Genomic DNA, 26261 nt, shown 5'->3' with positions numbered 1-26261 from the left:
TTCCACATGCCATGGAGCAGCTAAGCCTGTGAGCCGCAACTACGGAGCCCAGGAGGCTTAGAGCCTGTGCTCCACAACAAGAGAAGCCACCTCCACGCAAAGCCCGCACAAGGAACCAAGGAGTAGCCCCTGCTCACCACGGCTAGAGGAAGCTTGCGCACAGCAGTGAAGACCCAACACAGCCAAAGTTGAAAAGTAGATGCGTACCTTTTCTTTAATAAAAATAATTTAAATCATGCCAACAGTCTTAAAAGACACAAAACCAAAGGTAAGGTTTCCTCCCTCCTCCCCACAACAGTTGCACTCCCTAGAGCTTCTGATTTTAGTCTTTTGGGTGTAAGCAGTACATCTTCCACAGTAAGCTGCAGAGTAGCACACCTGGTGCTGCTGCTGCTGCTGCTAAGTCGCTTCAGTCGTGTCTGACTCTGCGTGACCCCATAGACGGCAGCCCAACAGGCTCCCCCGTCCCTGGGATTCTCCAGGCAAGAACACTGGAGTGGGTTGCCATTTCCTTCTCCAGTGCATGAAAATGAAAAGTGAAAGTGAAGTCGCTCAGTTGTGTCCGACTCTTCGCAACCCCATGGACTTCGGCCTACCAGGCTCCTCTGTCCACGGGATTTGCCAGGCAAGAGTACTGGAGTGGGGTGCCATCGCCTTCTCTGACACCTGATGAGTCCTCACAATAAAACCTGTGGAATTCGGTCAATTTAGGTGAACTTCCACCTGTTCCTCTTGATTTTGTTATATATCTCTTTTCATTCTTTACAAGCTCTCTCATGACTAAACAATATATTTAAATATTTATTTCCTGATTTATCATCCTTTTGACTACCCTCTATGAAGAATGAGAAAATTAGCTTACTCTCCTTGATTCTCCCTCCTCCAACTACCATTTTTTTATTTCTCATTGTCAAGGTTTATAATATTTTCTGATCTGTTGGTGGAGAAGGCAGTGGCACCCCACTCCAGTACTCTTGCCTGGAAAATCCCATGAATGGAGGAGCCTGGTAGGCCGCAGCCTGTGGGGTTGCTAAGAGTCGGACACAACTGAGTGACTTCACCTTCACTTTTCACTTTCATGCATTGGAGAAGGAAATGGCAACCCACTCCAGTGTTCTTGCCTGGAGAATCCCAGGGAAGGCGGAGCCTGGTGGGCTGCCATCTGTGGGGTCGCACAGAGTTGGACACGACTGAAGCGACTTGGTAGTAGTAGTAGTAGATCTGTTGGTATAATTGTCTGATCCTAAATATCAAAAACCTATAAACAGCATTTTAACTGGATGTTTATGAAAAATCTTTCAAGCATCAATTTCAAATAAGTCTCTACTTTTTTATTTCCTTCCCTTCTGGAGCACACTCCACTCCCACAGTTTCTTATACAGCATTTTGAGCCTTTTTCTTTACTTTGGTAGAATACCTCTCACAAATTTTTTCTCATAGGATTATAAACTTTCTGATTATTGTATTCCTAAAAATATCTTTTTCTTACATTCACTCTCAGTTTTAACTTTGTCTGGCATGGGCTTCTTTATTGGAAAAAAAAAAAAATTGGGGATATCCCTGGCTAAGTAAGACTCTGCACTTCCAGAGCAGGGGAGCGTGAGTTGTGAGTTCAGTCCCTAGTCTGGGACCTAAGATCCGGCATGCTTTGCAATGAGGCCAAAAAAAAAAAAAAGTTTCCAGAAACTTTTAAAGCTATTGTTTCTAGTACTGTATGAACCAGTTGTTGAAGGAGGAGGGTTATGTATCACTGTTGATGCTTTGCTAACAGGTTTCTTTATCAAGTTACCTTGATATTTGCTTGATCACCAATTTGATTTTTTTAATTGTAAATTCTGAACTTAAACCCAGTTCAGGCTTCACTTGGGAAGAATGACCCTTGACTCAGGGATCTTGGGCTTGTTCTTTTCTCAGCCCTGATTTATCCATCAATCTGAGTTCATCTACTTACTATCTTTCAGAATTTTTCTGTTTGAGAATCCTTTGGAGTATAGCTAATATGAGTATCTAAATTGGGGTTTTCCCCCAAAATACTTATTTGTTTAGGTCACCTTTCTCCCTGTCCTGATTGGTAATGCCTCCTTTTTATCACATTTGAAGTTATTATAAGTACAGAGTCCACTCTGTACTCTGGGCCTGAAGTTTGTTTCACTTGTCCGTTCATCTAGTCTAAGCCAGAACTACTCATTTAACTTGCATGGCTTTGTTTCATTATCTGACACAGCTAGCTAGTCCCCCATCATTATATTTTTTCTTAAAACTAGTTAGTGCAAAAAAATAATAATAATTAGTGCCAGTCCCTGTTTTTCCTTTACTAGATATTAAATTATTTTTTGAAAACTCCATCCTCAATTCTGATTGCAGATTTTATTGATAAAATTGACAACAATGTATCTGAAGAATATATGTTAATGTAAAAGAAAGAAAACCTGATTGGACTCTAAATGAAGCCTAAAATTTAAAGTCAAAAGTAACCTTGCCCATCCAGCCCTGCTGAGAGGGAGGAAACACTATCAGATGTGTGCAGCCATCCCAGCTTCTAGAACGGGGGCTGTAAGGCAGGCAGTGCAGGCTGTTAGCATCCCCAGGGTCCACAGCCCAGTGCTTTAGATGTTATGCTCTTCTTCAGCTCTTGGTTCATCTCTCCTTGAACCTTTCACTCCAGCCTTATCTAAATACCAGAGTTTCTCAGGCACACCTTGCAAAACCTTGGTAACAATCAAGGGGTTAAATCTAAATCTTTCAAATCAATAAGAACAAAAGTAAACACCCTAATAGAAAAACAGGCATGGACACAAATAGGCAATTTACAAAAGAAGATACACAAATTCCAATAAAATAGGGGAAAATACTCAGCCTCACTATTAATCAAAGAAGTACAATCGAAGGAACAGGAAGGTACTAGTCTTCGACAATCAATGGACAAACAAATGCTAATATGCTGTGGGGATTTGAACACCCAGGTGGCGCTGCTGGTAAAGAACCCACCTGCCAATGCAGGACACCTAAGAGACTCTGGTTTGAGACTCCATGGGGCCCGGAAGATCTGGAAGAGGGCACGGCAACCCACCCCAGTATTCTTCCCTGAGACTCCCATGGACAAAGGAGCCTGGTGGGCTACGGTCCATAGGGTTGCAAAGAGTCAGACATGACGGAAGCAACTTAGCACACACGTGCATATTGCTAGTAGGGATATAATCAGCTTCTATCTTTTTAGGGGGAATATTTGCCTTGTCTATCAAAGGCTGTAAAATATGCTTTGCCTTTGATTCAGTGATACAATTTTAGGAATGTATATAAAGGAAACGATCATACAAACATTTTAAAAAATCTATAGGCAAAGATTCATGGCAGCATTGCTTATAATACTGAAAAGTTAAAAACAACCCAAAATAGACAAACACAAACATAGCCTACAGCCTGGCTCAAGTGAATTTGGAGGCCATCAGTATATACATCACTTGGGAGCATTGTAGAAAATGAAGCTCAGGCCCCACCCTAGACCTACTGAATCAGAATTTGTATTTTGACAGTTTCTTAGGGCATGTGTAAAAGAAAAAAGCACAGGCAAAGATATACACTAAAATGTTAGCAGTGATTTTTCCAGGTGGTGATGCTCTCTGTTTGGTTTTCTGTTTGTTTTTATTATTGTTGTTGTTTGCATCAACTCCCCATCCCCACCCCAGTGCGCGCACACGCACGCGTGCGTGCACACACACACACCTTTATGGACTTCAACTGTAAAAAAGGAATCTCCATACTATTTTTCCCATGCTAGTAGTTGGGGCCAAAAACATAGAAAAGGTTCTGGAAACTTCAGGACAAATGAGGGTCCTCCACCCCCTGGCAGGACAGATTAGATCTGCCCCCTCCCTGGATGCTTCTCCCATTCATTCTCCAAACAGCACATCTCCCAAAGAGCAAATCTGATCTTGTCAACCCTCCTTAGAACTATTCTGAAAGTGAAAATGTTACTCACTCAGTCTTGTCTAACTCTTTGCAAATCTATGAACTGTAGCCCCGCCAGGCTCCTCTGTCCATGGAATTCTCCAGGCAAGAATGCTACTGCTGCTAAGTCGCTTCAGTCGTGTCTGACTCTGTGCGACCTCGTAGATGGCAGCCCACCAGACTCAGGCGTGCCTGAGATTCTCCAGGCAAAAACACTGGAGTGGGCTGCCATTTCCTTCTCCGATGCATGAAAGTGAAAAGTGAAAGTGAAGTCGCTCAGTCGTGTCTGACTTTTAGCGACCCCATGGACTGCAGCCTACCAGGCTCCTCTGTCCATGGGATTTTCCAGGCAAGAATACTGGGGTGGATAACCATCCCCCTCTCCAGATGATCTTCCTGACCCAGGGATCAAACCTGGGTCTCCCACACTGCAGGCAGATTCTTTACTGTTTGTGCCATCAGGAAAGCCCTGTAATCCAATTTCCCAATGCCCCTGCATTGGCAGTGCAGTCTTTTTTTTTTTTTTCCCAACTTTTTTGATAAATTTTATAAAAAATTTCAAACATCAATAAAGTTGAAAGAACTTTACAGCAAGCACTCCTAAATCTACCATTAAATTCAGTCATTAACATTTGTATACTTACTTTACTCCATATTTATCCATCTATTTATCCCTCTATCCATAAATCTATCTTAGTTTTTGATGTAATTCAAAGTAAATTTCAGGTATCAGTACATTTCTGATACTTCAGATGCTTTAATATGCATATATAACCAGAATTCAATATTTTCCTCATAGCTTTTTTTTTCCTGTTGATACAAAGCACAGACACAGATGCACAAATCTTAGATGTCTTTTAACAAAGTTTTGACAAATGCAAACAGACTGTGTAACACTGACAGCATGCTTCATCACAGTCATTGCCCAATCCAAAGTACAATCACTGATTTTTTTTTTTCCAGAATAATTTTGCTTGTTTAGAAATTCTTGTGAAAAGAAAGTGAAAGTGAAGTCGTGTCCGACTCTTTGCCACCCCTTGGACTTGTAGCCCACCAGGCTCCTCCATCCATGGGATTTTCCAGGCAAGAATACTGGAGTGGGGCAGTGCAGTCTTAACCACTGGACCACCAGGAAAGTCCGAAATGTAACCCAGTTCCTTAAAGGCTACAAGGTCCTGTTGGATCTGCCCTGTCATTCCAGGGCAATGAAGTGTATTTCCCTCGGGTGCCTAGTTCTCTCCCATCCTTTCACACATCGTTCCCTACCTTTGCCTGGAAACTCAGCCCACCACCTTGCTGACTGCCTCCTAGCCCCAGGCCTCCTGAGGCCAGGACATCATCTCTTCCAGGAAGCCTTCCCAGGAATGGTTGCTGCTGCTGCTGCTGCTAAGTCGCTTCAGTCGTGTCCAACTCTGTGCGACCCTAGAGATGACAGCCCACCAGGCTCCCCCGTCCCTGGGATTCTCCAGGCAAGAACACTGGAGTGGGTTGCCATTTCCTTCTCCAACAGGAATGGTTAGGGGTCCCAGTAGCATAGGCACCTGGTCTATGGTGCTACAGTCGGGTTGTCAGATTCATGAGGGCTGAGGCCGCATCCCCGTGGCCTTTGGTCTCTGCATTGAGTGGGGACATTTTGAGGCCCAGATTCAGTGACATCCCTAAGGTGTCTGCTGGCTCTGTCATTCAGTCCTTTCAGGGGCAGTTCTGGCTCAGAACATGGCAGCTGCCTGGGACTGGCTATTTTTGGGGGTGCGGCCCAGCCCTTGGGAGGATGATGAAAGGAGTACATATTTCTTTAAAGCAGAAGACACCCCTACTCTAAGGAGGATGCCCCTCACAAACATTGGTGAAGCCCTTCGGCCTGCCCCAGGGCCTGCCCCTCGATGGTCCCTGTTGCAAATGCATTTTCTTGTTCCTCTCCCTCTGATGGGCACTTTCTTTATGAGAATGTGTCCATGGTAGACAAATGCAGAGGTGTGGTGGGAGGTGCCTAGATGCCCTTCCTGGCACACCTGAGCCAGGACAAATCCTCACAGAATCCTCTTTTGGCCCCTATCTTCCCCACCCTCGACCAGACAGCCTCATATCCAGCTGTGCTATGGGTCCAGTAACCATATCACTGTGTTGATATTATTCTTGCTTCTTCAGCTATTCCCATACTAAAATAGGGGGGAAAAAAAGAAATTATGTAGGCAGTGGTGGAGAAATTAAATGCAAATTGGCATTATAATTATTGTGTGATTCATCTATCTCCTCCACTGGACTGTGAACTTTTTGAAGATAAGGACCCTTGCCTTCCAGCCTAAAGGAGGGACTCAATAAATGTTAAAAGGATAACAGGGCTTACTAGTTTGCATTAGTGGTAAAGAAACTGACCACCCAATGCAGGAGGCATAAGAGGTGTGGGTTCAATCCCTGGGTCGAGAAGATCCCCTGGAGAAGGAAATGGCTACCCACTCCAGTATTCTTGTATCTTGTATTCTCCAGTATCCCCTGGAGAATCCCATGTACAGAGGAGCCTGGAAGGTTACAGTCTATAGGGTTGCAAAGAGTCAGATACCACTGAAGTGATTTAGCACAAAAAAGGATAACAACAGACTGGTTCAAGATTGGGAAAGGAGTATGTCAAGGGTGGATATTGTCACTCTGCTTATTTAACTTATATGCAGAGTGCATCACACAAAATACCAAGCTGGATGAATCACAAGCTGGAATCAAGTTTGCCCGGAGAAATATCAACAACGTCAGATATGCAGAAGATACCACCATAATGGTAGAAAGTGAAGAGAAACTAAAGAGTCTCTTGATGAAGGTGAAAGAGGAGAGTGAAAAAGCTGGCTTGAAATTCAGCATTCAAAAAAAAAGATCATAGCATCCAGTCTCATAACTTCATGGCAAATTGATAGGAGGAAAAGAAACAGTGGCAGACTTTATTTTGGGGGCTCCAAAATCACTGTGGATGGTGACTACAACCATGAAATTAAAAGACGCTTATTCCTTGGAAGGAAAGCTATGAAAAATCTAGACAGTATATTAAAAAACAGAGACATAACTTTGCCAACAAAGGTACATCCAGTCAAAGCTATGGTCTTCCCAGTAGTCATGTACAGATGTGAGAGTTGAACCACAAAGAAGGCTGAGCACTGAAGAGCTGATGCTTTTGAACTGTGGTGCTGGAGAAGACTGTTGAGAGTTCCTTGGACAGCAAGGAGATCAATCAATCCTAAAGGAAGTCAACCCTGAATATTCACTGAAAGATCTGATGCTGAGGCTGAAGCTCCAGTATTTTGGCCACTTGATGTGAAGAGCCAACTTATTGGAAAAGACCCTGATGCTAGGAAAGACTGAAGGCAGGAGGAGAAGGAGGTGACAGAGGATGAGATGCTTGGACGGCATCATCGACTAAATGAATATGAGTTTGAGCAAACTCTAAGAGATAGTAAAGGACAGGCAAGCCTGGTGTGCTGCAGTCCATGGGCTGCAAAGAGTTAGACATGACTGACAGACTGAAAAACAAAAAGGATAAAGTGGGAGGAGTTTGATCTGGCCCTGAGGCAGGATGAAAATCTGATTGTTGGGTGGATTATGTTAATAAAGCCACTGGATGAGCAGATCTATTCAAATCCCTGAAGGATGATGCCATCAAGATTTGGCATTCATTATGCAAACCTGGAAGACCCAGCAGTGGCCACAGGACTGGAAAAGGTCAATCCTCATCCCAATCCCCAAGAAGGGTAGTACCAAAGAATGTGCTAACCATTGGATGATTGCAATCATCTCCCTTGCTAGTAAGGTCATGCTTAAAATCTTACATGCTAGGCGTCAGCATTATGTGAACCAAGAAATTCCAGATGTCCAAGCTGGCTTTAGAAAAGGAAGAGAAACTAGAGATCAAATTGCCAACATTCGCTGGATTACAGAGAAAGCAAGGGAATTTCAGAAAAAACATCTATCTCTGTTTCATCGCCTACGCTAAAGCCTTTGATTGTGTGGATCACAATAAACTGTAGAAAGCTCTTAAAGAGATGGGAATACCAGACCATCTTACCTGTCTCCTGAGAAACCTTTATGTGGGTCAAAAAGCAATAGTTAGAACCCTGTATGGAACAACTGATTGGTTCAAGATCAAGAAAGAAGTACGACAGGGCTGTCTGCTGTCACCGTGTTTGTTTAACCTATATGCTGAGCACATCATGAGAAATGCTGGGCTGGATGAGTTACAAGCTGGAATCAAGATAGGCGGGAGAAACATCAACAACCTCAGATATGCAGATGATACCACTCTAATGGCAGAAAGTGAGGAAGAACTAAAGAGCCTCTTGATGAGGGTGAAGGAGAATGAAAGAGCTGACTCAAGACTAAATATTTAAAAAAACTTAGATCATGGCATCTGTCCCCATTACTGCATGACAAATAGAAGGGGAAAAGGTGGAAATAGTGACAGATTTTTTTATCTTGGGCTCCAAAATCACTGGACAGTGACTGCAGCCATGAAATCAGAAGACAGTCGCTTCTTGGCAGGAAAGCAATGACAAACAGAGACAGTGTGTTGAAAAGCAGAGACATTACTTTGCTGACAAAGGTCCTATAGTCAAGGTTATGGTCTTCCGAGTGGTAATGTACGGTAGTGAAACCTAGACCGTAAAGAAGGTAGAGCACCAAAGAATTGATGCCTTTGAACTGTGGTGCTGGACAAGACTCCTGAAAGTCCCTTGGACAGCAAGGAGATCAAACCAGTCAATCTTAAGGGAGATCAACCCTAAACATTCACTGGAAGGACTGATGCTGAAGCTGAAGCTCCAGTATTTTGGTCATCTGATGCGAACAGATGACTCATTGGAAAAGTCCCTGATGCTGGGAAAGATTGAGGGCAGAAGGAGAAGAGGGTGTCAGAGGATGAGATGGCTGGATGGCATCACCCATGCAATGAACATGAACTTGGGCAAACTTCGGGAGATGGTGAGGGACAGGGAGGCCTGGCATGCTGCAGTCCATGGGGTTGCAAAGAGTCGGACATGACTGGGCGACTGAACGACAACATGGCTGGGCTGCCAGAATACCAACTTTTAGAATTTCTTCTCCCAGCTCTTCTGAGGCCCTTCCCTTCCTTTCTCCTCTCACCCTAGGCACAGACCCTAGTCAGACCCTAGAGGGTCTTCCCACCTTCAACCTCCTCATCTAGGTGGGGTCAGCATCCACCACCCCAAACTTTACCCTCTCCCTGATGAACTGCTTGTCACCCCATGCCCCACCCAATGAAAGGAATGGCTCATATGGAGATATACCAAGGAGCAATAGCTCTTAAGGAAAGAAGAAACAGGACTTTCCTCATGGTCAGTGGTTAAGAACCCACCTGCCAGTGCAGGGCACACAGGCTTGATCCCTGGCCTTGGAAGATTCCACATGCCATGGAGCACCAGAGCCCACGCACCCTAGAGCCTGTGCTCTGCAACGAGAGACGCCACCACAGTGAGAAGCCTGAGCACCACAGTGAAGAGTAGCCCCCGCTCGCCGCAATGGAAGAAAGCCTGTACAGAGCAACAGAGACCCAGTGCAGCCAAAAATAAAGTTTTTAAAACAAAGAAATAAAGAAGGATCAACCAGGACCTGGACTGGACTTTGACCTGTGATGAGGTTTTTGGCCCCAGAAGCAGACTCCTCAATCAGCCCCTACAAAGACCTTGTGTCCCAGGCCTCTTTCCAGGGATGGCCCCCTCTAGCCTCCCCTCGGGCACATTTTCAGGGCAGCCTCTGCCGTTCCTCCCATCTGAGCTCCTACATGGTCCCAAAGATTTAAATCCAAGAAACACATGGCATACATCTACGCTGTGCTATAATAATGCCTGCTAGCACCACTCACCACTTATGTGCCAACCACTTTACCTACATTGTTGAGACTGAATACCTCCAACAGTCTTGTAGAGTAGCTCATATCAGTATCTCCTTTTGCAGCTGGAGACTAAGATTCAGAGAGGTCAAGCAACTCACCCTAAGCCACACAGCTACAAGAGAAGTTGAATCTAAATTTGAACCCGGATCTGTGTGACTCCTGAGCCTGAATGCTTAAGCGTTATACAAAACGCAACCTGTGTGGTTTCATATTCCTGGAGTGTACAAAAGTCCCTTCCCTTAGAGGCTTCGCTGTATGTTGGGAAACAGACATTAGTCACAGAGATCTTAACGCACTGATGTAATTACAGACTCTCCTAGATACTCTCCAGGAAGAATGCCTAAAGCAAGGAGAACAACACAGAACCAGACTGGGAGTCAGAGAGGCTTCTGTGAGGAGATAGTCTTTAGTAAACCTAAACACAGAAATGGTATGGACCTAACAGAAGCAGAAGATATTAAGAAGAGGTGGCAAGAATACACAGAAGAACTGTACAAAAAAGATCTTCTCAACCAAGATAATCACGATGGTGTGTTCACTCACCTAGAGCCAGACATCCTGGAATGTGAAGTCAAGGGGGCCTTAGAAAGCATCACTACGAACAAAGCTAGTGGAGGTGATGGAATTCCAGTTGAGCTCTTTCAAATCCTGAAAGATGATGCTGTGAAAGTGCTGCACTCAATATGCCAGCAAATTTGGGAAACTCAGCAGTGGCCACAGGACTGGAAAAGGTCAGTTTTCATTCCAATCCCAAAGAAAGGCAATGCCAAAGAATGCTCAAACTACCGCACAATTGCACTCATCTCACATGCTAGTAAAGTAATGCTCAAAATTCTACAAGCCAGGCTTCAGCGATACGGGAACTGTGAAATTCCAGATGTTCGAGCTGGTTTTAGAAAAGGCAGAGGAACCAGAGATCAAATTGCCAACATCTACTGGATCATGGAAAAAGCAAGAGAGTTCCAGAAAAACATCTATTTCTGCTTTATTGACTATGCCAAAGCCTTTGACCGTGTGGATCACAATAAACTGTGGAAAATTCTGAAAGAGATGGGAATACCAGATCACCTTACCTGCCTCTTGAGAAACCTATATGCAGGTCAAGAAGCAACAGTTAGAACTGGACATGGAACAACAGACTGGTTCCAAATAGGAACAGGAGTATGTCAAGGCTGTATATTGTCACCCTGCTTATTTAACTTATACGCAGAGTACATTATAAGAAACGCTGGCTGGAAGAAGCACAAGCTGGAATCAAGATTGCTGGGAGAAATATCAATAACCTCGGATATGCAGATGACACCACCCTTATGGCAGAAAGTGAAGAGGAACTAAAAAGCCTCTTGATGAAAGTGAAAGAGGAGAGTGAAAATGTTGGCTTAAAGCTCAACATGCAGAAAACTAAGATCATGGCATCTGGTCTCATCACTTCATGGCAAACAGATGGGGAAACAGTGGAAACAGTGTCAGACTTTATTTTTGGGGGCTCCAAAATCACTGCAGATGGTGATTGTAGCCATGAAATCAAAAGACGCTTACTCCTTGGAAGGAAAGTTATGACCAACCTAGATAGCATATTGAAAAGCAGAGACATTACGTTGTCAACAAAAGTCCGTCTAGTCAAGGCTATGGTTTTTCCTGTGGTCATGTATGGATGTGAGAGTTGGACTGTGAAGAAAGCTGAGCACCGAAGAATTGATGCTTTTGAACTGTGGTGTTGGAGAAGACTCTTTAGAGTCCCTTGGACTGCAAGGAGATCCAACCAGTCCATTCTAAAGGAGATCAGTCCTGGGTGTTCATTGGAAGGACTGATGCTAAAGCTGAAACTCCAGTGCTTTGGCCACCTCATGCAAAGAGTTGACTCATTGGAAAAGACTCTGATGCTGGGAGGGATTGGGTGCAGAAGGAGAAGGGGATGACAGAGGATGAGATGGCTGGATGGCATCACCGACTCGATGGACATGGGTTTGGGTGAACTCTGGGAGTTGGTGATGGACAGGGAAGCCTGGCATGCTGCGATTTATGGGGTCACAAAGAGTCAGACACAACTGAGCGACTGAACTGAACTGAACTAAAACCTAAACAGTTTATTAAAGAGCAAAGATCTCACTTTGCTGACTAAAGTCCATATAGTCAAAGTTATGGTCTTTACAGTGGTCATGTACAGATGCAAGTGTTGGGCCATGAAGAAGGCTGAGCACTGAAGAATTGATGCTTTTGAACTGTGGTGTTGAAGACTCTTGAGAGTCCCTTGGACAGCAAGGAGGTCAAATCAGTCAGTCATAAAGGAAATCAACATTGAAAATTCAACGCAAGTACTGATGCTGAAGCTGAAGGTCCAGTACTTTGGTCATCTGATAGGAAGAGCTGACTCGGTGGAAAAGACCCTGATGCTCGGAAAGACTGAAGGCAAAAGGAGAAGAGCATGGCGGAGGATGAGATGGTTGGATAGCATCACCTCTTCAATGGACATGAACTTGGGCAAACTCTGGGAGATAGTGAAGGACAAGGAGGCCTGGAATGCTGTAGTCCATGAAGTTGCAAAGAGTCAGACAAGACTTAGTGACTGAACAACAGATGTCCTGAGGCAGCAGGGAGTACAGTGCCTTTAAAGAGTGTTTTAGAAAAACAGAACAAAGGCCTGTATGGCTGGAGCCCAGAGAGCGAGGGACAGTGGGGCAGGATGGGGTGGAGAGTGGCCAGTTGCCAAATCACTCAGGGCCTGGTAGGTCATGGCAGGGGGCTTGGAGTTCATGGTGAAGGCACAGGGAGCTTTTAAAGGGTTCTCAATAGAGTTGTGAATTCAGATTTGCTTTTTAGAAAGATCACCCCGGCTGCTGTGTGGAGAACAGATTGAAAGGGGCAGTGGTTGCTGGGGTCCAGGAGAGATGTGAGAGGGCTTGAAATGGGATGGTAGAGCCAGGGAGGTAAGAGGAATAGGGTTCAGGACAGAGTTTTGAAAGTAAAGTCAATAGGATTGGATGTGGGCTGCAAGGGTGAAGAATCAACACAGACTCTGCACACCTGGATAGAGACTGGTGCTTTTACCGAAATGCTCAAGAATGAGGGAGGAGCAGGTTTAGAGGAGAATCAAGAGTTTGGTTTTGCTGAGTTTGAGGTGCCTGCAAATGTCCAAGTAGTGGGATAGAGTCAGTTTATCTTTGTATCCCCAGAGTCAGCACAAATAAGTGTTAGTTGCTCAGTTATGTCTGATTCTTTGTGACCCCATGGACTCTAGCCCGTCAGGCTCTTCCATCCCTCAGGTTTTCTAGGCAAGAATACTGGAGTGGGTTGCCATTTCCTTCTCCAAGCACAAAATAGGTCCTATTTAAAATATCTTTAAATAAAAGAATGCACTGGAATTCCCTGGTAGTCCAGTGGTTAGGACTCCAAGCTTCCACTTGCTAAGGGCCAGGGGTTGAATCCCCGGCTGGGGAACTGAGACCCCGCAAGCTGCTCGGCCAAAAAACAACAGCAAGGAATGTACGTGGGTTGAATTTGAGTCAAGTCTTGAGGAATGGAGGGGATTTGGCTTTGAGATGAAGATATTTTGGTGCCTGAGATAAAGATGGTACAAAACAAACAAACAAAAAACAAGCCAAGTAGAAGAGCTGGTGGAAGCAAGGGAGAAAGGTGTGAATGTGATGTAGAGGGGCCCACAGGGCGCCTCCTGTTGTGCCTCTCCATGGCTTCTGTGCCTTTGCTGGATGCTGAGCCATCCTCTGCTGGGCGGGAAGGTGAATCAGAGCCAGAAAGAAACTTTCTGTTTCTGTTAAATGTAGAGATCCAAGGTGTATTTATGGGTATGTGTGTGTCTGCCTCAGGGCACTTTTATATTTTGTAGGCTAGGAGGCACTGGTCTTTCCAACTGACTTTGTCTGCAAGACTGAATTGAGCCTGAATTCTCTTTCTCTATACCTAGACTGACCTGGCTGCAGAAGCTCCCCACAGTGATCCAAGCTGAATAGGTCAGGCTGTGTCAATGTGTTTCTGTTGCTTATAGATCGTGGCTTCTTTCCTGGGCAACTAGTTATCAGGCCCTTTGACCAAAGCTCCTGAGAAAGATGTTTACATTCAGCAGCTTAGTCCATAGGCAGAGACTGGAATGCTACTGACTCAGAGGTGAAAGTCAAAGGCATCATTAACATACAAACAAAGTCCTTCCTGGTCCTTTACTCATTCAGTTCATCATTCACTCTTCTTTTTTACAAATATCCTCAGGCTCAGTGTCTGTTGCAGGCTACTTAACTTCAAGCTGAGCTAGTTCAAATCATAAAAGGTGATGCTGTTAAAGTGCTACACTGAATATGCCAGCAAATTTGAAAAACTCAGCAGTGGCCACAGGACTGGAAAAGGTCAATTTTCATTCCAATCCCAAAGAAGGGCAGTGACAAAGAATGTTCAGACTACCACACAGTGTCCTCATCTCACATGCTAGCAAGGTAATGCTCAAAATTCCTCAAGCTAGGCTTCAACTGTACATGAACCGAGAACTTCCAGATGTACAAGCTGGGTTTAGAAAAGACAGAGGAAGCAGATCAAGCTGCCAACATCTGCTGGATCATAGAAAAAGCATGGGAATTCCAGAAAAGCATCTACTTCTGCTTCATTGACTATGCTAAAGCCTTTGACTGTGTGGATCACAACAAACTGTAGAAAATTCTTAAAGAGATAGGAATACCGGACCACTTTACCTGCCTCCTGAGAAATCTGTATACAGGTCAAGAAGCAACAGTTAGAACCAGACATGAAACAATGGACTGGTTCCAAACGGGGAAAGGAGTACGTCAAGGCTGTATATTGTCACCCTGCTTATTTACATCATGTGTAATGCAGGGCTGGATGAAGCACAAGCTGGAATCAAGATTGCCAGAAGAAATATCAATAGCCTCAGATAAGCAGATGACACCACCCTCATGACAGGAAGCAAGAGGAACTAAACAGCCTCTTGATGAAAGTGAAAGGGGAGAGTGAAAAATCTAGCTTAAAATTCAGTATCAAAAAAATGAAGATCATGGCATCTCATCCCATCACTTCATGGCAAATAAATGGGGAAACAATGGAAACAGTGAGAGACTTTATTTTCGTGGGCTCCAAAATGACTGCTGACAGTGACTGAAGCCATGAAATGAAAAGATGCTCCTTGGAAGAAAAACTATGACAAACCTAGACAGTGTATTAAAAAGCAGAGACATCACTTTCCCAACAAAGGTCCATCTAGTCAAAGCTATGGTTTTTCCAGTAGTCATGTACAGATATGAGAGTTGAACTATAAAGAAAGCTGAGCACCAAAAAATTGATGTTTTTGAACTGTAGTGCTGGAGAAGACTCTTGAGAGTCCCGTGGACTGCAAGGAGATCAAACCAGTCAATCCTAAAGGAAATCAATCCTGAATATTCACTGGAAGGACTGATGCTGAAGCTGAAGCCCCAATACTTTGGCCACTTGATGTGAAGAGCCGATTCACTGGTAACGAGCCTGATCCTGAGAAACACTGAAGGCAGGAGGAGATGGTTGGATGGCATCACCGACTCGATGGACATGAGTTTGAGAAAGCTCTGGGAGATAGTGGAGGACAGGGAAGCCTGGCGTGCTGCAGTATATTCGGTTACAAAGAGTCAGACATGACTGACTGAACAGCAACTTCCCTGCCTTCCAGTTTCCTCAGCTATAACATGGGGATGGTGAGACTTCCCCAATCCTTAAAGCTTCACCTTCCAATGCAAGGTGTGTAGGTTCCACCTGTGGTCAGGGTGCTAAGATCTCAAGTGCCTCAGGACCAAAAAACTAGAAGGTAAACAACAGAAACAATATTGTAACAAATCCAATAGACTTTAAAAAGAGTCCACATAAAAGGCAGTGGGGGAAGGACGGGGTGGGATGAACTGGGAGAGTAGCACTGAAACATACACATTATCTTATGTAAAATAGATGGAAGTGGGAATTTGCTGTATGACACCGGCTTAAGAATCTGCCTGCAATGCAGGAGGCCCAGGTTCAATCCCTGAGTCAGGAAGACCTTGGAGAAGGGAACAGTTACCCAGTCAGCATTCTTGCCTGGAGAATTCCACAGACAGAGGAGCCTGGCAGGCACAGTCCATGGGGTCACAAAGAGTCAGATGTGACTGAGTGACTAACACTTTCACAGGGAGCTCAAACCTTGTGATCTCTGACAACCTAGAGGGGTGGGTTGGCGTGGGAGGGAGGCTCAAGAGGGAGGGGACATATGTATACCTATGGCTGATTCATGTTAGTATATGGCAGAAACCAACACAATATTATTGTAAAGCAATTATCCTCCAATTAAAAATAAATTAACATTTTTTAAATGGTCTGCACAAAGAAGTCTAGAAAAATAAAAATAAATAAAATGGGGATGGTAATAATGACTTCTTCAAAAATTCATTCTGAGGATAAAATCCCACGCTTCCTTAGTGATCCAGTGACAAAGAATCCACCTGCCAATGCAGGTGTCAGAAGATTGCACATGCGGCAGAGCAGCTAAACCTGTGTGCTGTGTCTGCATGCTGTGTGCTCAGTCCTGTCTGAGTCTGAGTGACCCCATGGAGTGCCAGGCTCCTCTCTCCATGGGATTTTCCAGGCAAGAATACTGGAGTGGGTTGCCATTTCCTACTCCAGGGAATCTTCCTGACTCAGGGATCCAATGTGAGTCTCTCTGATCCCCTGCTTTGGCAGGTGGGTTCTTTACCACTGTACCACCTGGGAAGCCTGTAGGCCACAGCTACTGAGCTCATACTGTAGCGCCTGAGAGCCACAACTACTGAAGCCCCTGCATCCTGCAGCCTGTGCCCTGCAACAAGAGAAGCCACCACCATGAAAATCCCGTGCACCGCGACGAAGAGTAACCACTGCTTGCCACAACTAGAGAAGGCCTGTGTGCAGCAACGAAGACCCAGTGCAACCAAAAAATTTTTTTAGAAAACGAAAACTTCAGAAATATCATTTGACTCAATATAATATTTAGTGAGCACACGCAAAGAGCCAGGGCTGTCCTAAGTGCTGAGGATCTTGGTGAACAAAACAGATACCTGCCCCCACAGTGGCAGATATTCTAATGGGGAGAGTTGAGCAACAGAAAAATAAATAAAGCATGTAGTGGTGGTCCCAGAAGGCTTCAGTGAGGAGGTGATATGTCAGCAAGGCCCTAAAGGGGGTGAGGGAACAAGCCATTCGGATTTGATGGGATAGGGAAGTGGAACAGTGAAGGAGGGAGGGGACGACACAGGATTGAGGGTGGGGGGAGCCTGCAGGCCATTATGAGGACTTGGCTTCCCTCCAGAATTAGATGAGAAGTCATTTGATGGTTTTAAGAGGAGTAACTTGATCTGGCATCTAGTATTAAAGAATCACTCTGCCTGCTGTGTTGAGCAGACTGCAAGGGGCCTGGGAGAAGCAAGAATTATGCTGATCAGGCTACAGATGATGGTGGCTTGGATCAGGTGGTCACAATGGAGGTGGAGGAAAGTGCTGGGTTATGGATAAATTTTGGAGGCAGAACAGAACTAAATAAATGTTAGTGTCAATGCACCACAAGCACAATTCATACAAGAAAAAATTGATAAATGAGACTTCATCAAAATTAATAACTCTTGTGCTTCAAAAGACACTATTAAAATGAAGACAGGGAAAACTCCCTGGCAGTCCAGTGGTGAGGACTCCACACTCTCACTACTGAGGGCACAGGTTCCAATCCCTGTTTGGGGAACTAAGATCCCACATGCTGTGCAGCACAGCCAAAATATGGAAGGGAGAAAAAAAGTCGCAGAGTGAAACAAAATACGTTTAAAGCCTATATCTGATAAAGGACTTGTATCTAAAATATATAAAGAACTCTTACAACTCAGTATTAAGACAAAAAACCCAGTTTAAAAATGAGCAAAATATTGGAAGAGACATTTCACCAAAGAAGATATGTTAATGGTCAATAAGCAAATAAAAATATACTCAACATTATTTGTCATCAAGGAAATACAAATTACAATCTCAATGAGGGAATTCCCTGGTGGTCCAGTGGTCAGGACTCAGCACTTCCACTGCCGGGGGTCCAGATTCAATCCCTAGTCAGGGAACTAAGATCTCGCAAGCAGGGCTGCATGCCCTAGAAGTAAATTTTAATAATAAAATAAAACCCCAGTGAGATACCACTTTATATCCACTGCTGCTGCTGCTGGTGCTAAGTCGCTTCAGTCATGTCCAACTTTGTGCAACCCCACAGACGGCAGCCCACCAGGCTCCCCCATCCCTGGGATTCTCCAGGCAAGAACACTGGAGTGGATTGCCATTTCCTTCTCCAATGCATGAAAGTGAAAAGTGAAAGTGAAGTCACTTAATCGTGTCTGACTCTTAGTGACCCCATGGACTGCAGCCCACCAGGCTCCTCCATCCATGGGATTTTCCAGGCAAAAGTACTGGAGTGGGGTGCCCTTGCCTTCTCCGTTATATCCACTAGAGTGGCTATAATAAAAAAAAAACAGTAACAAACACTGGCAAGGATGTGGAGAAATGTGAAGAGTAATGAGAATGTGAAATGGTACAGTTGCTTTGGAAAACAGTTTGGGAATTTCTTAAAAAGATAACCATAAATTTACCATCAGTTCAGTTCAGTAGCTCAGTCGTGTCTGACTCTTTGCCACCCCATGAATCGCAGCACGCCAGGCCTCCCTGTCCAACACCAACTCCCGGAGTTCACTCAGACTCATGTCCATCGAATCAATGATGCCATCCAGCCATCTCATCCTCTGTCGTCCCCTTCTCCTCCTGCCCCCACTCCCTCCTAGCATCAGAGTCTTTTCCAGTGAGTCAACTCTTCACATGAGGTGGCCAAAGTATTGGAGTTTCAGCTTCAGCATCATTCCCTCCAAAGAAATCCCAGGGCTAATCTCCTTCAGAATGGACTGGTTGGATCTCCTTGCAGTCCAAGGGACTCTCAAGAGTCTTCTCCAACACCACAGTTCAAAAGCATCAATTCTTCAGTGCTCAGCCTTCTTCACAGTCCAACTCTCACATCCATACATGACCACAGGAAAAACCATAGCCTTGACTAGATGGACCTTTGTTGGCAAAGTAATGTCTCTGCTTTTCAATATGCTATGTAGGTTGGTCATAACTTTCCTTCCAAGGAGTAAGTGTCTTTTAATCTCATGGCTGCAGTCACCATTGCAGTGATTTTGGAGCCCCCAAAAATAAAGTCTGACACTGTTTCCCCATCTATTTGCCATGAAGTAATGGGACTGGATGCCATGATCTTCGTTTTCTGAATGTTGAGCTTTAAGCCAACTTTTTTCACTCTCCACTTTCACTTTCCTCAAGAGGCTTTTTAGTTCCTCTTCACTTTCTGCCATAAGGGTGGTGTCATCTGCATATCTGAGGTTACTGATATTTCTCCCGGCAATCTTGATTCCAGCTTGTGCTTCTTCCAATCCAGCATTTCTCATGATGTACTCTGCATAGAAGTTAAATAAGCAGGGTGACAATATACAGCCTTGACATACTCCTGTTCCTATTTGGAACCAGTCTGTGGTTGCATGTCCAGTTCTAACTGTTGCTTCCTGACCTGCATACAGAATTCTCAAGAGGCAGGTCAGGTGGTCTGGTATTCTTATATCTTTCAGAATTTTCCACAGTTTATTGTGATCCACACAGTCAAAGGCTTTGGCATAGTCAATAAAGCAGAAATAGATGTTTTTCTGGAACTCTCTTGCTTTTTCTATGATCCAGTAGATGTTGGCAATTTGATCTCTGGTTCCTCTGCCTTTTCTAAAACCAGCTTAAACATCTGGAAGTTCACAGTTCACGTATTGCTGAAGCCTAGCTTGGAGAATTTTGAGCATTACTTTACTAGCATGTGAGATGAGTGCAATTGTGCGGTAGTTTGAGCATTCTTTGGCATTGCCTTTCTTTGGGATTGGAATGAAAACTGACCTTTTCCAGTCCTGTGGCCACTGCTGAGTTTCCCAAATTTGCTGGCATATTGAGTGCAGCACTTTCACAGCATCATCTTTCAGGATTTGAAAGAGCTCAACTGGAATTCCATCACCTCCACTAGCTTTGTTCGTAGTGATGCTTTCTAAGGCCCACTTGACCTCACATTCCAGGATGTCTGGCTCCAGGTCAGTGATCACACCATCGTGATTATCTGGGTCGTGAAGATCTTTTTTGTACAGTTCTTCTGTGTATTCTTGCCATCTCTTCTTAATATCTTCTGCTTCTGTTAGGTCCATACCATTTCTGTCCTTTATCGAGCCCATCTTTGCATGAAATGTTCCCTTGGTATCTCTAATTTTCTTGAAGAGATCTCTAGTCTTTCCCATTCTGTTGTTTTCCTCTATTTCTTTGCACTGACTGTTGAGGAAGGCTTTCTTATCTCTTCTTGCTATTCTTTGGAACTCTGCATTCAGATGTTTATATCTTTCCTTTTCTCCTTTGCTTTTCACTTCTCTTCTTTTCACAGCTATTTGTAAGGCCTCCCCAGACAGCCATTTTGCTTTTTTGCATTTCTTTTCCATGGGGATGGTCTTGATCCCTGTCTCCTGTACAATGTCACGAACCTCATTCCATAGTTCATCAGGCACTCTATCTATCAGATCTAGGCCCCTAAGTCTATTTCTCACTTCCACTGTATAATCATAAGGGATTTGATTTAGGTCATACCTGAATGGTCTAGTGGTTTTCCCTACTTTCTTCAATTTAAGTCTGAATTTGGCAGTAAGGAATTCATGATCTGAGCCACAGTCAGCTCCTGGTCTTGTTTTTGTTGACTGTATAGAGCTTCTCCATCTTCAGCTGCAAAGAATATAATCAATCTGATTTCGGTGTTGACCATCTGGTGATGTCCATGTGTAGAGTCTTCTCTTGTTTTGGAAGAGGGTGTTTGCTATGACCAGTGCATTTTCTTGGCAAAACTATTAGTCTTTGCCCTGCTTCATTCCGTATTCCAAGGCCAAATTTGCCTGTTACTCCAGGTGTTTCTTGACTTCCTACTTTTGTATTCTAGTCCCCTATAATGAAAAGGACATCTTTTTTGGGTGTTAGTTCTAAAAGGTCTTGTAGGTCTTCATAGAACCATTCAACTTCAGCTTTTTCAGCATTACTGGTTGGGGCATAGACTTGGATTACTGTGATATTGAATGGTTTGCCTTGGAAACGAACAGAGATCATTCTGTCGTTTTTGAGATTGCATCCAAATACTGCATTTTGGACTCTTTTGTTGACCATGATGGCTACTCCATTTCTTCTGAGGGATTCCTGCCTGCAGTAGTAGATATAATGGTCATCTGAATTAAAGTCACCCATTCCAGTCCATTTTAGTTTGCTGATTCCTAGAATGTCTACATTCACTCTTGCCATCTCTTGTTTGACCACTTCCAATTTGCCTTGATTCATGGACCTGACATTCCAGGTTCCTATGCAATATTGCTCTTTACAGCATCAGACCTTGCTTCTATCACCAGTCACATCCACAGCTGGGTATTGTTTTTGCTTTGGCTCCATCCCTTCATTCTTTCTGGAGTTATTTCTCCACTGATCTCCAGTAGCATATTGGGCACCTACTGACCTGGGGAGTTCCTCTTTCAGTATCCTATCATTTTGCCTTTTCATACTGTTCATGGGGTTCTCAAGGCAAGAATACTGAAGTGGTTTGCCATTCCCTTCTCCAGTGGACCACATTCTGTCAGATCTCTCCACCATGACCCGCCCATCTTGGGTTGCCCCACAGGCATGGCTTAGTTTCTTTGAGTTAGACAAGGTTGTGGTCCTAATGTGATTAGATTGACTAGTTTTCTGTGAGTATGGTTTCAGTGTGTCTGCCCTCTGATGCCCTCTTGCAACACCTACCATCTTACTTGGGTGTTGGGTATCTCTTCATGGCTGTTCCATAAGACACAGAAATCCCACTCCTAGTTATCTATCTCTAGTTCCAAATCGGAAAAGGAGTACATCAAGGCTGTATATCATCACCCTGCTTATTTAACTTATATGCAGAGTACATCATGAGAAATGCTGGACTGGATGAAGTACAAGCTGGAATAAATTTACCATAAGACATAGAAATCCCACTCCTAATCATCTATCTCTGGCTCCAAATCGGGAAATAAGTATGTCAAGCCTATATATTGTCACCCTGCTTATTTAACTTATATGCAGAGTGCATCATGAGAAATTCTGGGCTGAATGAAGCACAAGCTGGAACCAAGATTGCCAGGACAAATATCAATAACCTCAGATATGCAGATGACACCACCCTCATGGCAGAAAGTGAAGAGGAACTAAAGAGCCTCTTAATGAAAGAGGGAGAGTGAAAAAGTTGGCTTAAAACTCAACATACAAAAAAAAAAAAAAAAACAACCAACATACAGAAAACTAAGATCATGGCATCCGGTCCCATCACTTCATGGCAAATATATGAGGAAACAATGGAAACAGTGAGAGACTTTATTTTGGGGGGCTCCAAAATCACTGTAGATGGTGACTGCAGTTATGAAATTAAAAGACACTTGCTCCTTGGAAGAAAAGCTATGACCAACCTAGATAGCATATTAAAAAAGCAGAGACATTACTTTGCCATCAAATGTCCATGTAGTCAAAGCTATGGTTTTCCCAGTAGTCATGCATGGATGTGAGAGTTGGACTATAAAGAAAGCTGAGCACCGAAGAATCAATGCTTTTGAACTGTGATGTTGGAGAAGACTCTTCAGAGTCTCTTAGACAGCAAGGAGATCCAACCAGTCAATCCTAAAGGAAATCAATCCTGAATATTCATTGGAAAGACTGATGTTGAAGCTGAAACTCCAATACTTTGGCCATCTGATGTGAATAACTGACTCATTTGAAAAGACCCTGATGCTGGGAAAGATTGAAGGCAGGAGGAGAAGGGGATGACAGAGGATGAGATGGTTGGATGGCATCACTGACTCAATGGACATGAGTTTGAGTAAATTCCGGGAGTTGGTGATGGATAGGGAGGCCTGGCGTGCTGCAGTCTATGGGGTGGCAAAGAGTTGGACACGACTGAGCGACTAAACTGAACTGAATTATCTATCCAAGTGAAAACATCCATTCGCATGAAAACTCGTACATAAATGTCGACAGAATCCCTATTCATAGTTGCCAAAAAGTGGGAAACAACCCAAATGTTGATCAATACTACCAAAGGATACTATTCAATACTAAAAAGAAATGAAATACTGATATATGCTACGGCATGGATGACTCTCAAAAAATTAATGCTAAAAGTCAGACACAAAAGACCATTCACTGTATGGTTCTATTTGCTTGAAATGTCCAGAAAAAGCAGTCCTATATAGATAGGAAGTAGAGTTGCCTGGGGTTGGGAGTGGGGATTGAGAGTGATTATAACTGGACATGAGGGATCTTATTGAGGTGGCAGATTTTACTGAGGTGATGGAAATATTCTGCAACTGGATTGGTTGATTGTTACGCAGTTACCATCAGCCACTACAACTATGAGTTAGTGCAGTCAAGAAAGCAGATGTTTTTCTGGAATTCCTTTGTTTTTTCTATGATCCAATTTTGAGCATTACCTTGCTAGTATGTCAAATGAGTACAATTGTATGGTAGTTTGAGCATTCTTTGGCATTGCCTTTCTTTGGGATTGGAATGAAAACTGACCTTTTCCAGTCCTGTGGCCACTGCTGAGTTTTCCAAATTTGCTGGCATATTGAGTGCAACACTTTCACAGCATCATCTTTTAGAATCTGAAACAGCCCAGCTGGAATTCTATCACCTCCACTTGCTTTGTTCATAGTAATGCTTCCTAAGGCCCACTTGACTTTGCACTCCAGGATGTCTGGCTCTAGGTGAGTGATCACACCATCATGGTTATCTGGGTCATTAAGACCCTTTTTGTATAGTTCATCTCTGTATTCTTGCCACCTCTTCTTAATCTCTCCTGCTTCTGTTAGGTCCTTACAATTTCTGTCTTTTATTGTGCCCATTTTGGGGTGAAATATTCCCTTAGTATCTCCATTTTCTTGAAGAGATCTCTAGTCTTTTGATTCTATTGTTTCCCTCTATTTCTTTGCATTGATCACTTAAGAAGGCTTTCTTTTCTCCCCTTTGCTAGATTGTAAACACCACAAAAGCAGCTAAAGGTTTGTCCCCCTCATTACTGGTAGGTGGAAAGATTCTGAGAGACTTTTTGCTGGATCTGATAGGAGTAACAGGTACTGCTGATACTATCTCTTTCCTCCATATCCCTATGAATAGGGGCAGGTTGTCTGGAGCTTCAGCAATCTCTTTATGGCTATGAAGTGCACACATGAAGGTCAAAGCCAAGTTGTGAAGTATGATGGAGAAAGATGAAAGGAGACTGTGTTTTTGGTGACTCTGTGGAACATTGAGCCAATGCCAATAAATGCCCCTCTTCCCTTCAAACTTTTTATTACATTTGGGAAAAATAATTTTGTTTAAGTTACTGTTGCTAGGGTTTTGTGTTTCTGGCAACAGAACACATTCCTAAATGATACCACCAATAAGACCCAAGTGATCCTCTCAAGATTTTTGTCTCATGGAAGACGATGGGCATGTAAACAAATCTAGGCACTTGTAAAGCACTTGCTTTGTGAACTCTGTGTGGGTGAAGTGATGGACCATATCAAGGAATCCCTAGTTGCAAACTGGTTTCTGGCCTTTTTTTGAGGGGGGCGGGGAAGTGATTGGATGGATGGCTGCCTCACTGAGATAGGAGTCCTAGGAGGTGGAGCTCATTTCTGGAGTGAATAGATTAGTTCTTTATTGGGCATATGGGTTTTATATACCATGGCACCCCACTCCAGTACTCTTGCCTGGAAAATCCCATGGACGGAGGAGCCTGGTGGGCTGCAGTCCATGGGGTCACAACTGAGAGACTTCACTTTCACTTTTCACTTTCATGCATTGGAGAAGGAAATGGAAACCCACTCCAGTGTTCTTGCCTGGAGAATCCCAGGGACGGGGGAGCCTGGTGGGCTGCTGTCTCTGGGGTCGCAAAGAGTTGGACACTACTGAAGTGACTTAGCAGCAGATACCCAGGTGGTGGAGGGGGTGGTGTCCGGAAATAGGAGGATATATGGATCTGAACTCAGGGGAGACTTTATTGGAATACAGAATGGGTGTATCAATGTGCACTCAGTGTGCACATATGAGTGAAGCCTGAGAGTGAAAGTGCATCGAGCTCTTGTTTCAGGCTTTATGCTGAGTGCTTTGTATCATCACCACCACCATCATCTTCCACCATCACAGCTAACATTTACTGAGCACTTAATACCTTCCAGCTTGACTTCTAAGTGCTCTGCCTGCAATATCTCATCCAGTTCTCACAACTTAGAAAGGGAAGTGCTATTCCAATTTTAGCTATAACTAAGGATTAGAGAAATTAAGTAACTTGCTCTAGGTCATAATGCTAGAGCTGTAAAACACCTATGTGGGTTTGTAGAATGAGAAAAGAAAGAAAGAAAAGAAAGTGAAGTCGCTTAGTCGTGTCCGACTCTTTGTGACTCCATGGACTGTAGCCTACCACACTCCTCTGTTCATGGGATTTTCCAGGCAAGAGTACTGGAGTGGGTTGCCATTTCCTTCTCCAGAGGATCTTCCCAACCCAGGAATTAAACCTGGGTCTCCCGCATTGTAGGTAGACGCTTTACCGTCGGAGCCACCAGGTAAGTCCTCTGGTGTAGAATGAGAGAAGAGGACAAAGGTCAGAGAGCCATGAAGACTTCAACATTTTTTTTCTTTTAAAAATAATTTGCTTTTTAAAATTAATTTTGTAATTTAAATTTAAAAATTAACGTATCGTATACATGGAATGTTATGCATAACTTATAAGTGTATATAGCTCAAAGCAATGTGAACACACCACTGTAATAACCACCTTGCAGATGGAGAAAACAGAATATTACTAACACCACAGAAGCATTCCTTATGCTAACCGCCATCATTCCCTGTTCCCACCCAAAGTTAAACCCAACTTGGTCTTCTTTCACTATAGATTAGTTTGCTTCAGATGTGAACATTTAAGGGGTGAGAAAGGAAAGATGAGTATAAAAGGGTGACTAAGATAAACTGGTCAGAGATACAGGAAGATGAAAGAGAAAGGGATTGCAGTTCCACCTCTCATGCACACAGACCAACTGGAAAGCTAGTGATACAAAGTAACAGCAATCCTGGAAAATCCTTTTTGGCCTCAGTGGGAAATGTTACAAGATTAAATTCCTGGAGTAGTTGGTAGTAAAGTGGTGCTAGTAACTGTATCCATGCCCAGGGCAGCCAGTCAGTGAAGCAAGCACCTCATGTTTGGGGGCAACACTGAGGAGAGTGGTGGGTGATTTTCCTTGTTATGTATACTCCAAGTTGGATTCTTCAGACTTTTAGCAATTTTCTGAGCTAACCAATGTAATCTGTTACC

The sequence above is a fragment of the Bos taurus genome, chromosome 3, assembly GCF_002263795.3.
Source record: "Bos taurus isolate L1 Dominette 01449 registration number 42190680 breed Hereford chromosome 3, ARS-UCD2.0, whole genome shotgun sequence".
Taxonomy (NCBI): Eukaryota; Metazoa; Chordata; class Mammalia; order Artiodactyla; family Bovidae; genus Bos; species Bos taurus.
This window is presented reverse-complemented; position numbering follows the sequence as displayed.